The sequence below is a fragment of the Oryctolagus cuniculus genome, chromosome 6 (genome assembly GCF_051225735.1).
Source record: "Oryctolagus cuniculus isolate XC-2025 breed Fujian yellow rabbit chromosome 6, ASM5122573v1, whole genome shotgun sequence".
In the NCBI taxonomy this organism is placed as follows: Eukaryota; Metazoa; Chordata; class Mammalia; order Lagomorpha; family Leporidae; genus Oryctolagus; species Oryctolagus cuniculus.
Genome location: NC_142872.1, coordinates 86,274,677 through 86,287,796, shown reverse-complemented (window position 1 = coordinate 86,287,796; position 13,120 = coordinate 86,274,677). Strand labels below are relative to the sequence as shown.

Below are 13,120 nucleotides of genomic sequence, written 5' to 3'. Positions count from 1 at the left end.
AAGAAATTATACTGATTATTCTTAAATTGTTACAAAAATAAAAGGAAAGAATTCCTCCACACAAGGTTGGTGCTACTTTGATGCCAAAAGCAGACAAGGACATCACAAAAGGAAAGCTACAGGTAAATACCCTTGATAAGCATAGATGCAAACATCCTAAACAAAACAAAGCAAAATGAAACAAACCCCACAAAACTAGCAAACCAAATCTAGCTAGCAACATATTAAGAAGAGTATTCATCATGACCTGATGGGATTAAGACCAAGGACATTTGCAAATCAATAAATGTAATTTCAGGCATCAACAGAAAGAATGACAAAAACCATATGATCATCTCAACAGTTGTAGAAAGGCGTTTGATAAAATCTAACATCCCTTCAGTATACAAGCTCTCAATAACTTAAGTGTAACAGAAACAGACCTCAAAATAAGAAAGGTTAGGGGCTGGCGCTGTGACGCAGCAGGTTAAAGCCCTGGCCTTAAGCGCTGGCATCCTATATGGGCGCCAATTCTATCTTGGCTACTCCTCTTCCAAACCAGCTCACTGCTGTGGCCTGGGAAAGCAGCAGAGGATGGCCCAAGTCCTTGGGCCTCTGCATCCATGTGAGAGACCTGGAAGAGGCTCCTGGCTTCAAATCGGTGCAGCTCTGGCCATTATAGCCATCTGGGGAGTGAACCAGCAGATGGAAGACCTCTCACTCTGTCTTTACCTCTCTCTGTAACTCTTTCAAGTAAATCAAATAAATCTTAAAAAAAAAAAAAAAAAAAGAAAGGTTATGCACAACAAGCCCATAGCCAGCATCATACCAGATGAAGAAAAGCTGAATGTTTTCCCCCTAAGATCTGGACCAACATAGGAATGTCCACTTCCACCACTCTCATTCCATATGGTGTTGGAAGTCTTAGCCAATAACTATTAGGGAAGAGAGAGAAATAAAGGATATTCAAATTGGAAAGGAAGTAAAAATATCCATGTTTGCAGATGACATGATTTTTGAAAACCAAAATAATCACCAAAAAGCTATTAGAACTTATCAACAAATTCAGAAAAGTTGCAGGATACAGGGGCTGGCGCTGTAGTGTAGTGGGAAAAGCCGTGCCTACTGGACCTGCATCTACAGCCAATTGATCTTTGACAAAGGTGCTAAGACTAAGATGATGCATTGGAAAAAGGACAGCCTTTTCAATAAATTCTACATGTAATTTTTAAAAATCTTTCATCCCACCTTCCATTTGGCATGGAAATGTCCCTGCTTGGGACACTTGTGTCTCATGTCAGCATGCCTGAGTTCAAGTCCCAGCTCTATTTCAGATTCTAGCCTCCTGCTGGGATTTACCCTGGGAGACAGCAGGTGATGGCTCAAGTACTTGGGTCTCTGCTACCTGTATAGGTGATCCAGACTGAGTTCCATACTTCTAGCCCAGGCTGAAGTTATGTATTTTGGGGGTGAACTAGTAGATGGAAGATCTCTCTGCTTCTGTCTCTCTGCTTTTCAAATAAAAATTCATAAATTTAAAGAGCCTCAAACCCCCAAAAAACAAATCATTTATTGATATGAATTTGCTGAATGAATATTTCTTGAATTTAAATAATGAGTTTGCTTCCTTTGTACATTGCGCCTTTATGACACATGAAAAAACAGTCTATAGTCATATCAGTTCAGCAAAGGCTAAGTTGGTTCAGCTAACTGTCATCATACAAACCAACCCTCAAGTTATTTGATTAAATTTCCCACTTTGCATCTGGTTGTTCTACATTATATTTGTATTCCTAGTCAATCCTTTCTTTCATTTTCTTTCCTTTTAAATTCTCAGGCAACTTTTTAAAATAGCCATTGCATTTGTTTATGTGGTTAAATTCTGAGGAAGAAAGTCTTACTAGAATTTCTTAAATGGCTGGACATAATTGCACCCCAACTCTTTTTTGCTTGCTAGTACAGGAAGTGGTCTCAGCTCTCACAGGGCTTGATGGGGACTCACGGGTCTTGTGGACAGACAGATGCTGAGCTTTCTATTCACATGGATATTTGTGAAATATTTGATAAATATTTATCTAGAGGTGAGTTCTGAGAAGGTTAGCAGGACTGGGGCTTACCCGCAACCTAGCTCTGTAGGACAGTGATGTGGCTGTGACATCCATCACAGATTAATGGTCGTCTCAGACCCCTAGTTGCATGGCATCAACAAGCAGGCTGGTCTTCTCAAGCTGAGAATGTTCCTGTGTTCTGTCAAGGACATGCAGAGCACAATCCATGCCAATGTGTAAAACACACTGTCTTCAAGAAGCTTGGCAACTTCCTTTGTGTGTGATAATAGAAGCAACGATTGTAGCTCTGAAGTTTGCAAGTATTTGGACACTTCATTTACTGTAAGCACATCTCATTGGGGTTTAAAATGAGGGTGGTGAATGAAATCACTGTTACTTTATTTCTTCTTTATTTTTAAAGTTTTATTTATTCGAAAGGACGTGTTGGGGGGGGGGGTGCGGAGAGAACAAGAGATCTTCCATCTGCTGGTTTACTTCCCAAATGCCCACTGTGGCTGGGCCAAAGTGAAGCCAGAAGCCTGGAATACCATCTGGGTTTCCCACATGGGTGGCAGGGGCCCAAGCCCTTGAAACATCATTTCCTGCCTTAGCAGGATGTGTATTAGCAGGAAGATGGATCAGAAGCACAGTGAGACTTGACCCTAGGGACTCTGTTGTAGGGTGTGGACATCCCAAAGTGGCATTTTGGCTTATGTGACACAGTGCCTGCCCCTAAAAATCACTGTTAAAGTTCTTATTTGCTATGTTATTCCTTCTGTTTGTCATATGGAGCTGCATGATAAATCATAAAGAAAGGAGATACACCTGAATTACAAGAGAAATTTTAAAAAAATTAACATATCTTTGTAGGTAAATTATAATAGAATTCTGATGTGAAATTTCTGTTTCATTCAGAGTTAATACTTTAAAGGTTTTCACAACATCTTGGTGAATTAAAAGCAGTGAATAATATACACATATTACAAACTATAAGATTCATGGAAAATTTGAGCCTAGTAAATCATGTTCCTTTTGAACACATCAATGTGCAGATTTTTGGAATGTGAATCTCTACGTCCCTGTTACAAATGAACTCTAGGTTTTGTGTATATAGCTCTGAGAAATTTGTGGTGTAATGTTGCAAATACATAGTGGAGACTTTTCTCTAGAAAATTATGTTTATAATTATGAATGCCTTATGATTGCATGGAAGAGAAGTTTATTTGTTGGTTGAATGGCATTTATTATGAGATAGGAAACAAAATAAAAGACAACAGAATGATCAATAAATTAACAAAACAATGGAGAGGCCCACAATTAAGCTGTGAAGACAACAGGGGAAAATCAGACAATGCAGATGGAGGATGCAGCATGAATTCCAATAAAATCAAAACCAGCCTAAAGGGGTAATGGGTTGCACTCATAGTTCGGTTTTGGAAACCTTCTAGGCTGTGCAAAACACAAAGATACACCTGAAAGAAATATCAGATAGTTAGAATGACCTGTTCTTGCCAATTTAATTTTCTCTACTTTCTTTTCATGCCCCCACCCCCAAGTGTGTGGGTATTTTTAAAAATAACTATTTATGGGGCTGGTGTTCTGGAGCAGTGGGGTAAGCCTCCACCTTATGGGTGCCTGTTCAACTTCAACTTCCGCTACTCCACTTCTGATCCAACTCCCTGCTAATACACCGGGGAAAGCAGCAGAAGATGGCCTGGATGCTTGCACCCACACAGCAGACTCCAATGGAGTCCCAGGCTCCTAGTTTCAGCCTGACCTAGCCCCCTGCCATTACAATCATTTGGGGAGAGAACCAGTGGATGGAAGATCTCTTTCTCTGTCTATAACTCTGCCTTTCAAATAAATTACTAAATTTTAAAAACAAAAAAAATTTATTTGATAAGGAGAGAAAGATAAAGAGAAAGAGAGAACTCTCCTATTTGTTGATTGACTGTCCTAATGCCTATAATGGCTGGTACTGGGTCAGGCCATAGCTAGGAGCTAAGAACTCAATCCAGGCCTCCCAGGTGGGTGGCCTGAACCCAGTCACCTGAATCATCATCTGTTGCATCCCAAAGTCTGCTTGAGCAGGAAGCTGGAGTCGGGAGCTATGGGTGGGACTCAAACCTGGGCCTCTGCTAGGGGGTGCAGGCATCTTTTAATTGGTGTCTTAAACTGCTAGGCCCAACACTCATCCTTGGGTTTCCTTTTGTTTGTGTAAGTTGTTGAATTCAATTGAAATAGAAGATTAAATGCTGATGGATTTATATTATAGAAGTTTTTGCTGTTAATTTTTTTCAAATGTGTTTTTCATTATATTAAGCAAAATTAAAGAACATTCTGCAAGATAATTGGCCTGTAGTCCCCCAAGCTTAATGAAGGCAAGGAAAGATTGAAACATTATTTTAACTTGCAGGAAACTAAAGAGTTTGTAATGAAATGCAACACATGATCTTGGCTTTGTGGAATTTTTCTTCCTGTGAAAAGAACTATTAAGAAATTTGCATGTGAATGAGGATTGTAGATCAGGTTGTACCAACGTATCAATGTTAATTTCATGATACAACTGAGGATGTTATGATTATATAGAACAGTATCTTTGCAATTCAAGAAGCATACACCAAAATAGTTGGGATGCCATGTTTACAACTTGCTAACTTTCACTTGATTCTCTCTATATATTATGCACATATATGTATATATGTGTGTATATTTATGTCTATATATATGTATGAGAGAGAGAGAGAAGAAAGGGAGAGGAGAAAGCAAATGTATAAACTGTTTACAGTTGGAGAAATGAAATGAAAATTATGCATATAGGAAAGCTTTTGCCTTCTTCAAATAGTCCTTCAAATATTTCTTCAAATATTCCTTCTGCCTCTTTTTCTTTCTCCTTTCCATCTGAGACCCCCATTTTATGTATTTTGGTACCCTTTGGTATATCCCACAGTTCTCTGGGTCTCTGTTCATTTGTCTGCATTTTTTGTTCCTCAGCACAGATAATGCAAATTGAAAGGTTCACTGCTGCTTTCTTCTGCCTGCTCACACCTACTGCTGAGAACCCCTCCTGGCAATTATGTTTTTGAGACCAATCTAGAATTTCTATTTGGTTTCCTCTCATAATTTTTGTCTCTTTACTGATATTTTCCTATTTGGTAAGATGTCATTCTCACGCTTTCCTTTACTTCCTTAGATGTGGTTTCCTGTAATTCTTTGAGCATATTTAAAATAGCTAACTTAAAGTCTTGGTCTAAAAATCCAGCATCTCTGCTTCTTCATGTATAGTTTTGGTTGGCTGCTTCCTTCCTCGCCTCACCACACTGTATATTTGGGGCATACTTTATTGTTTCTTCATATATCTTGCAATTTTTGGATTATTGTTGAAGATGGAACATTTGAAGTGATACAATGTGGCAAGTGTGGAAATTAGATTCTCTTTTCTCCCTTGGGTTTGTCATTGCTGCTTGTTTAGTGACTTCTGAACTAATTTTGTACAGTCTGTATTTTTCATCATATTTGGTCATTGAAGTCTCAGCTCTCAATTAATTTAGTGGTCAGCTAATGAATGAACAGAGATTTTCTTAAAGACTAGAGATCAGTAAATCTCCCAGTTTGTGCCAAGAAATTCTGTGTGTCGGAGTAAGCCTTCTGTACTTGCTTATATAATTGACAAGTCTTCCTTAGCCTTTACTTCCTGCCTACAAAGAGCCTAAGGTCTGCTAGACATGAATTCAAGGTCTTTTCAGGTCTTTCGGGCATAGGCACAACCCTGCACATGCATGTGACCTTCTAGATCCCTGGATTATGCCACAGCTTATCAAAGGTTGTAGATATCTCACTACCTAGCTGCAGGCTTACGCAAATGGCCCTGGGGAAATTTTTCTTTTTTTTTTCTTACGCTGTGCCAGCTATGGATCAGGTCAAATAAAGAAAACCTGTGAGTAGGATCCTCCAGGGAACCCTCAGACTGGTCAAATAATAGCCGTTCTCTGACAATGGAGCTTCCAAGGGGACCCAGTCTTGTTTTGTTTCCTCTGGGGGCTGCCAGGCTGCAATTGTGGGCTATTCGTTTTTAAGGTGTCTGTAGCATTAGGGAGGGGGAGATGGGAATAGAGTAAGCTGACTCATCACTTATTTTTCTTACCAAGATTCAACCAGTTTTTGAATAAAAACTACCTGGATTGTTTTAAGACTTCTGTCTAAAAAAGTTGATTTTGATAATTGTTCGCAAGGTTTCCTCATTGTTTTTGAGGAGAGCGTTTTTGGAGAGACTTAGTTTGCCATTTTTACTAGTGTCATTTTGCCAGTGATATTAATTTTTTCCCCTATTTGTGTTGCCTCTGTCATTGTTATTGGCATTAAGCAACCAGGAAGACTATTAGTAAAGTAAACCATAGTTCACACAGCGATTCATTGCTTAGCAAGAATAAAACAGAAACAGGATACCCATAGTAAAGTTTATAATTTAAAACAAAGCATCTTTTAAGATACAGGGTTCGTTGTTTAGATAAACTATCAACACATAGCAGAAGACACTCCTCTTTTTTGGTAGGTGCTATGATTTAGCGATTTATGTTTTCTGTATTATATTTGTCTAATTTAAAACATACAAATGAGAACATAAACTAAAATCATTCTGTTTATCTCTAAAACAACATGTAAGAAATTATACTAATAATATTTCATTAAAACGGGATTCATTCAATAGTTAATGAGTTGTAACTGGATTATGAATTTATTCTAAGAAAGTTATATTTGTCTGTATTTACAATGAAGAGTTAGAGAATAATTTATGCTTGTAGTCAGAGACTCAGGTGTTTTCATTATTATAAAGAGAGTAGTCCTCATAGTTCTTTTTCTTATTTCAATTCATATGACATAGCATATTATTAACAGAATAACAAGAGAAGCAAATTTGCAAACTTTAACATTCAATGGCGATTTAATAATAAAATGAATATGCTAATGACTTTTGAACTCCTAGAAAATGGGTAGATTTGCCTGAAACAAGGCCAACAAAAATGTTGAATTTTAATTCTATTTCCTAGTTTTAAAAGTACTGTCATATGTGTGTGCATGTATTTTTGAACGCTACAATAGTCCTCTAAGATTTATAGGAAGAAAAAATTAATACATGTTATTGATCTTCAGAAAGGTTAAGCAACTTGCTATGGATACAAGGGAACAAAGAACATGGCAGGCTTTGGTTGCTAACCACAGTTTAAAATGTGCGAATCAGAGAGCTTCCTCAGCAGCATCTAAAAAGATTCTTCCCTCTACCTGCTTAGTCTGCTCTGGCTTTTTTTTTTAATTTTGTTTTTAAAGATTTATTTACTTATTTGAAAGTCAGAGTTACACAAAGAGAGGAGAGGCAGAGAAAGAGAGAGGTCTTCCATCTTCTGGTTCACTCCCCAGATGGCCGCAATGGCTGGAACTGCATCAATCTGAAGCCAGGAGCCAGGAGCTTCTTCCAGGTCTCTCATATGGGTGCAGGGGCCCAAGGACTTGGGCCATCTTCTACAGCTTTCCTAGGCCATAGCAGAGAGCTGGATGGGAAGAGGAGCAGCCGGGTCTTGAACTGGCATCTATATGGGATGCCAGCGCTTCAGGCTAGGTCGTTAACCCATTGCACCACAGAGCCAGCCCCATTTTGTTTTTTAATTTTTAAGATTTATTTATTTATTTGAAAGGCAGAGTTACAGAGAGGCAGAGGCAGAGGCAGAGAGAGGTCTTCCATCCCCTGGTTCACTCCCCAGATGGCTGCAATGGCTAGAGCCGGTCCAATCTGAAGCCAGGGGCCAGGAGCTTCTGGGTCTCCCATGTGTGTGTAGGTGCCCAAGAACTTGGGCCATCTTTCCTGCCTTCCTAGATGCATTATCAGGGAGCTGGATCAGAAGTGGAGCAGATGGGACTTGAACTCGTGCCCATATGGGATGTGGTTTTACCTGATAATCCACAGCATCAGCCTCTGTTCTGGCTTCTAAAGCAAAATATTGAGTGGCTATCTTATAAAGAACAGAAATGTGCTATTCACGGTGCTGGAGGCGTGGAAGTCCAAATCAAGGTGCTAGCAGATCCTGGGACTGGTGAGGGCTCGTTTCCTGGTTTACAGAACTGACCTTCCCCAAGCTCTCACATGGCATGGCCCTATCAATGTGACCTAATCACCTCTCAAAGGCCCCCCCTCCCCCCACTACCTTAGGGGTTAGAATTTCAATGCATGAGTTTAAGGGGAAGGCACAAATGTTCAATCCATTATATCCCTCATTCTCAATCACATTCCTCCTTACTGCAGAGAAAGGTGACATTTAGGAGCAGGACTGAATTGGAAGTGACAGATCTTCAGAAGGGTAAGACTTCTCAGCACAGGCAGGTTTCTTTTACTGAGGTTAAAGTTCTGATAGGGAGGGAGTTTCAAGTTTTGAAGATTTTTTTCCTGGCTTCTAGACAGTTCCCTTCTTGCTGTTTCCCCACATGGTAGAGAAAGAGAGTCTTCATCTGTCTTCCTATTCTCAAAGGACACTGATTCCATCATGGGAACTTGAGATGGGCCATCTGTGTAGTCTTCTGAGCTGTCTTGCTCATTCTCTTTTCTTAGAAGATAGCTCCTCTCCCACTTTATATGAGTGTGATGTCAAGGCCTTAGAGAGAAAAGTGACTTAGAAGAACATGCAGGCTGGCACCGTGCCTCAATAGGCTAATCCTCCGCCTGCGGCACCGGCACACCAGGTTCTAGTCCCGGTCGGGGCACTGGATTCTGCCCCTCTTCCAGTCCAGCTCTCTGCTGTGGCCCGGGAGTGCAGTGGAGGATGGCCCAAGTCCTTGGGCCCTGCACGCCATGGGAGACCAGGAGAAGTACCTGGCTCCTACCATCGGATCAGCATGGTGCGCTGGCAGCAGCGGCCATTGAAGGGTGAACCAACGGTAAAGGAAGACCTTTCTCTCTGTCTCTCTCTCTCACTGTCCACTCTGCCTGTCAAAAAAAAAAAAAAAAAAAAAAAAAGAACATGCAGCCATCCTCAGGATCTAGCCCACTTTCCCTCCTGGCCCCCTGATTAAAAACGTGGGCAGACTTTGGCATGTCCTGGCCATCTGAGTGGTGGGCCTGCTACAGGAGGAAACAGGGTATGGGCTACAGGGTCTGTACAACATGCACCAGCAGGGACAGAAGGGCCTGTGTGTAAATGGATTATGGGGATGCTGAATCAAGTGAGACAGAAGAGAAAGTGAGGTGAGGGAGATGCATCAGCAGTGGGATAGTCTTTGGTGACCAGCAGATAGCAACCTGGCGAGGAGCCCCGAGGACAGTTTTGACACTTTATGGGATGACTTCTGGAAGCTTAGCAATGTGATGGTCTCCCCCATTAAATAAAGATGACAGAAATGCCACGGCTGGGATCAGAAGCAGAAGAAAGAGACCAAAGGCTTGGAGGAGTAGAGCTGCTGTTAGCCCCTGCACTAACCTGGGCAGATGTGGTCCAACATTTACTTCCTCAGAGCAGGGACCAGAATTGCTCTTAGAAAAAGCACTTTCTTGAAGTAGAAGGTGAGCTATGGTGTGGGAAGAAGCTTGGCTTTGTAGAAGCCACGGAGACAAGGAACAGACTTGCCCGTGGGAGAGCAGATGAGTTGCACTGAGGAGCTGAGCTGCAGCTGGGAGAAAGGAGTGAGGGAAGGAGACAGCAGATTGGACACACAGTCCCAGGCCCACACTTGCTTTCTGGTAGAGGCCATGGCCTATTGCGGTTCTTCCCACAACTGCAATTAAGCTCTCACCCAAGTGGCAATGTAAAACCTGGTCTTTCCAAGCTACTGAATAACATGTTCTATCACACAACTGTCCTGAGTGTAGCAGGGCAGTGGTTAGTGGAAACTCAGAGAGAAATCTGTGCCCCACAGGCAGGCCGACACAGCCTTGAGTGACACCACCCAGCAAGACAGTTCCCAAGCTGACATAATGTCACAGCAGACTTGGAGCCTGAGCTGCCCAGAACGGAAGTGTGCTTGGATGCTGCGTGGGGTGTGGGGGTGTGGGAGCAGAGTTCCACCATCCACAGTGAGGAGGTTCGAGTTCATCTCACCCTTCAGAGGTGGCCAGACATTGAGCACCCTCTTGCTTCTGCATACCTGGGGATTCAGAGGATGATTCCTAGAGAAATGAATGTTCCCAGGGGTTCTCGTTCCAGAGCACAGCTTTGGCTGAATACAGGGCAATTTAACAGAACTGTGAAGGCGTAAGTCAGGTTATTGGCAATCAAGGGGTTTAATAGGGAGAGGAGAGAAGAGAGGCAGTATATGTAGGTACTAGTTTAGCTATGAGTTACAGCACTTATGAGAGAACCCAATACAAATGACAAACTGACCATGAGTGGACAGCTAGCTCTATTTTCTTCCACAATTCAGCATGCAGACACATTTGCATTAAGCAAGTTATTGTGGGTTATTTTCTCCTCCCCCCAACCAGATTTGTATGTTGAAGCCTTACCCTGCAGTGTGATGGTTTGCAGATGGGGCCTTTGAGATGTGATGAAGTTAAGATGAGGGTTGAGAGGGTTCCCCTGAGGGGATTAGAGTCCTTAGAAGATAGGAAGACAGACCAGGGCTCTCTTTCGCCACCATGCAGAGAAACAGCAAGAAGGCGCCTGTCTACAAGCCAGGAAGAGTCTTCAAGTACTCAACCCTGCCAGAGCTTTATCTGGGACTGTCAGGCCTCCAGATGGTCTCTGTTTTAAGCCACGCAGTCTCTGGTGTTTTGTTACAGCAGCCGGAACAAAGGCACCTGCCTCCTTCCTTCCTTTCCTTTGGCTGCCAAGGCAGATCTTTCATGTGTTTTCCCATAGCCTAATGGGTTAAAAAGTAGATACTGTTCCCTCAGTCACATGAGGAAATTCAGTGGTTAACAACCCTTCCTTAGAAGTAGTGTGGAGTAATAAAGAGAACCTGGGCTACACAATCAGTAGGATTGGGTCCTGCAACTGGACAGAATCATCATCTATAAACTCACCCTGCTCATCCCCTTAATGGGACAATGAGGCTGCCTTCCCCACTCAGTATCTGAGATCCAAGTACTGTTATATGCATTGTAAATGGCAGGTATATGATCTTGTTTATTATGACTTTGTAAAAACAGAAGTTGACACAAATACTACAAATTATTTTACAAATGCATGAAGAAGATACATGAATGTGTAGTATTTCTCAGGAAAAGAAAATTTCAAGAACCAACTGTAGGGTTTGAGTCACTTATTTTACTTGCTTGGGTGGTTGCCTTTTTCGGGTTCTAGTTTTTCTCTTGTGTGGTGTTACTTTTCAGAAGTAGGATTAGTGCATGGAAATGAATTAAGGCATAAAGTATGTGGTTTCTTCATGATTGACTAGACCACGGCAACTGAAAGAAAAAGAGGAGTGAAGGAATCAGGGTAAAGATAAGAGGGAGGAAGTGAGGAGTGAGCCAGAAACAGTGCTTTGTCTTGATTTCTTGCCATTCTTTCAACATGTATTGTTTTAACATATCAGGGCTGCAAATGGAAAAAAGTAGTGGGCAATGATTTTTCCAAGAAGCAACAGTGAGAAGAGTGTGGCCTTCAACTTCAGGAAAAATATCAAGAGTAGAAAAAGGCATATTCATCCTCAGTCAAGTTGAGAAGTCTCCAGTGTCTTAGTGTGATTTGGAAATTGTCTTTTTATTTATTTATTTATTTATTTTTATTGACAGGCAGAGTGGACAGTGAGAGAGAGAGACAGAGAGAAAGGTTTTCCTTTTGCAGTTGGTTCACCCTCCAATGGCCGCTGCAGCCGGCGCACCGCACTGATCCGAAGCCAGGAGCAGGTGCCTCTCCTGATCTCCCATGTGGGTGCAGGGCCCAGGCACTTGAGCCATCCTCCACTGCACTCCTGGGCCACATCAGAGAGCTGGCCTGGAAGAGGGGCAACCGGGACAGAATCTGGCGCCCCGACCAGGACCAGAACCCGGTGTGGTGGTGCCGCAGGCGGAGAATTAGCCTAATGAGCCACGGCGCCAGCCGGAAATTGTCTTGTTCTTAATCTTCCCCACACCTGCCCCTTGATGACGGTAGCAACAAGCGACATTCCTTATGTAGTCTCCATATATCCTCATTTCTCACATCTGCTCTCCTTTAATTTTATTATTTTTTAATGTAATTGAGAGGTTAGGGCAGAGAGAGAGAGAGACAGAAAGAGTGAGAACTCCTGTCCATGGGTTCCATCACCCATGCAATCACTGCAGTGCTTGGGCCCAGGCTGGGCTGAAGCCAGGAGCCCAACCCAGGTCTCCCACATAGGTGGCAGGAACCCAACTCCTTGAGTTATCACCGCTGATTCCCAGGGTCTGCATTAGCAAGAAGCTGGAGTCTGATGCCAGACCTGGGGCTAGGACCCAGGCACTCTGATATATAAAATGGGCATTTTTGAAAATTCAGTTTATTTATTTGAAAGGTGGAGTTAGAGAGAGAAAGAGAAAGAGAGAGAGAGAGAGAGAATCTTCTATTCCCTGGTTCACTCCCCAAATGGCTGCAAGGGCCAGGACTGGGCCAGAATGAAGCCAGGTGCCAAACTGAAGTAGAGTAGCCAGGAGTACAACTGACACCCGTATGGGATGCTTGCATTGTAGGTAGTGCCTTTACCTGCTAAGCCACAATGCCAGCCCCTAGAAAAAGGCATTTTAACCAATATCTTAATCCCTAGATTACATGTCTGCCTCCCCCTTACTTTTAGTTATCAAATACACAGGACAGTAGTAGTTTCAACTTTTTATGGTTTATTTACCTTTGCTACTTGGAGGTAAATTAAAGGAATATTCCTTACAAAGCTTTTTGCTTAGCTTTGCATTCTTATTTTGGTACTGAAAACCTTCACCTTTTCCTGAGTTTGGGGGTAATAGAAAGCATTCTTATTATTTTATCTCATTACTTATGTTAGTGTGGTCATATTACTTATAAATAAACATAGTGTCTTGGAGACAGACAGGGCTTAGGAGGTACTTTATACAGTGCTATAAATAAAAAAAAAACCACTAGACACATTCAAGCTTTGCTTTAAATTATAATTTTGTTAATAAAATACCAAAGGGGAGC

General features: G+C 41.9%; 1 long non-coding RNA gene across 2 annotated transcripts; it reads right to left on the bottom strand.

The window, feature by feature from the left end:
• Positions 1-7,371: 7,371 nt before the first annotated feature.
• On the bottom strand, positions 7,372-10,847 carry LOC149126218 (uncharacterized). Of its 2 annotated transcripts, none has more exons than XR_016234931.1 (3): positions 10,513-10,847; positions 10,155-10,251; positions 7,372-7,573 (listed from the first exon to the last, which is right to left on the bottom strand). It is a non-coding gene; the product is annotated as an uncharacterized LOC149126218 (long non-coding RNA). The 2 variants fall into 2 exon arrangements; XR_016234932.1 differs by lacking the exon at positions 7,372-7,573 and adding an exon at positions 9,497-9,680.
• Positions 10,848-13,120: the final 2,273 nt, after the last annotated feature.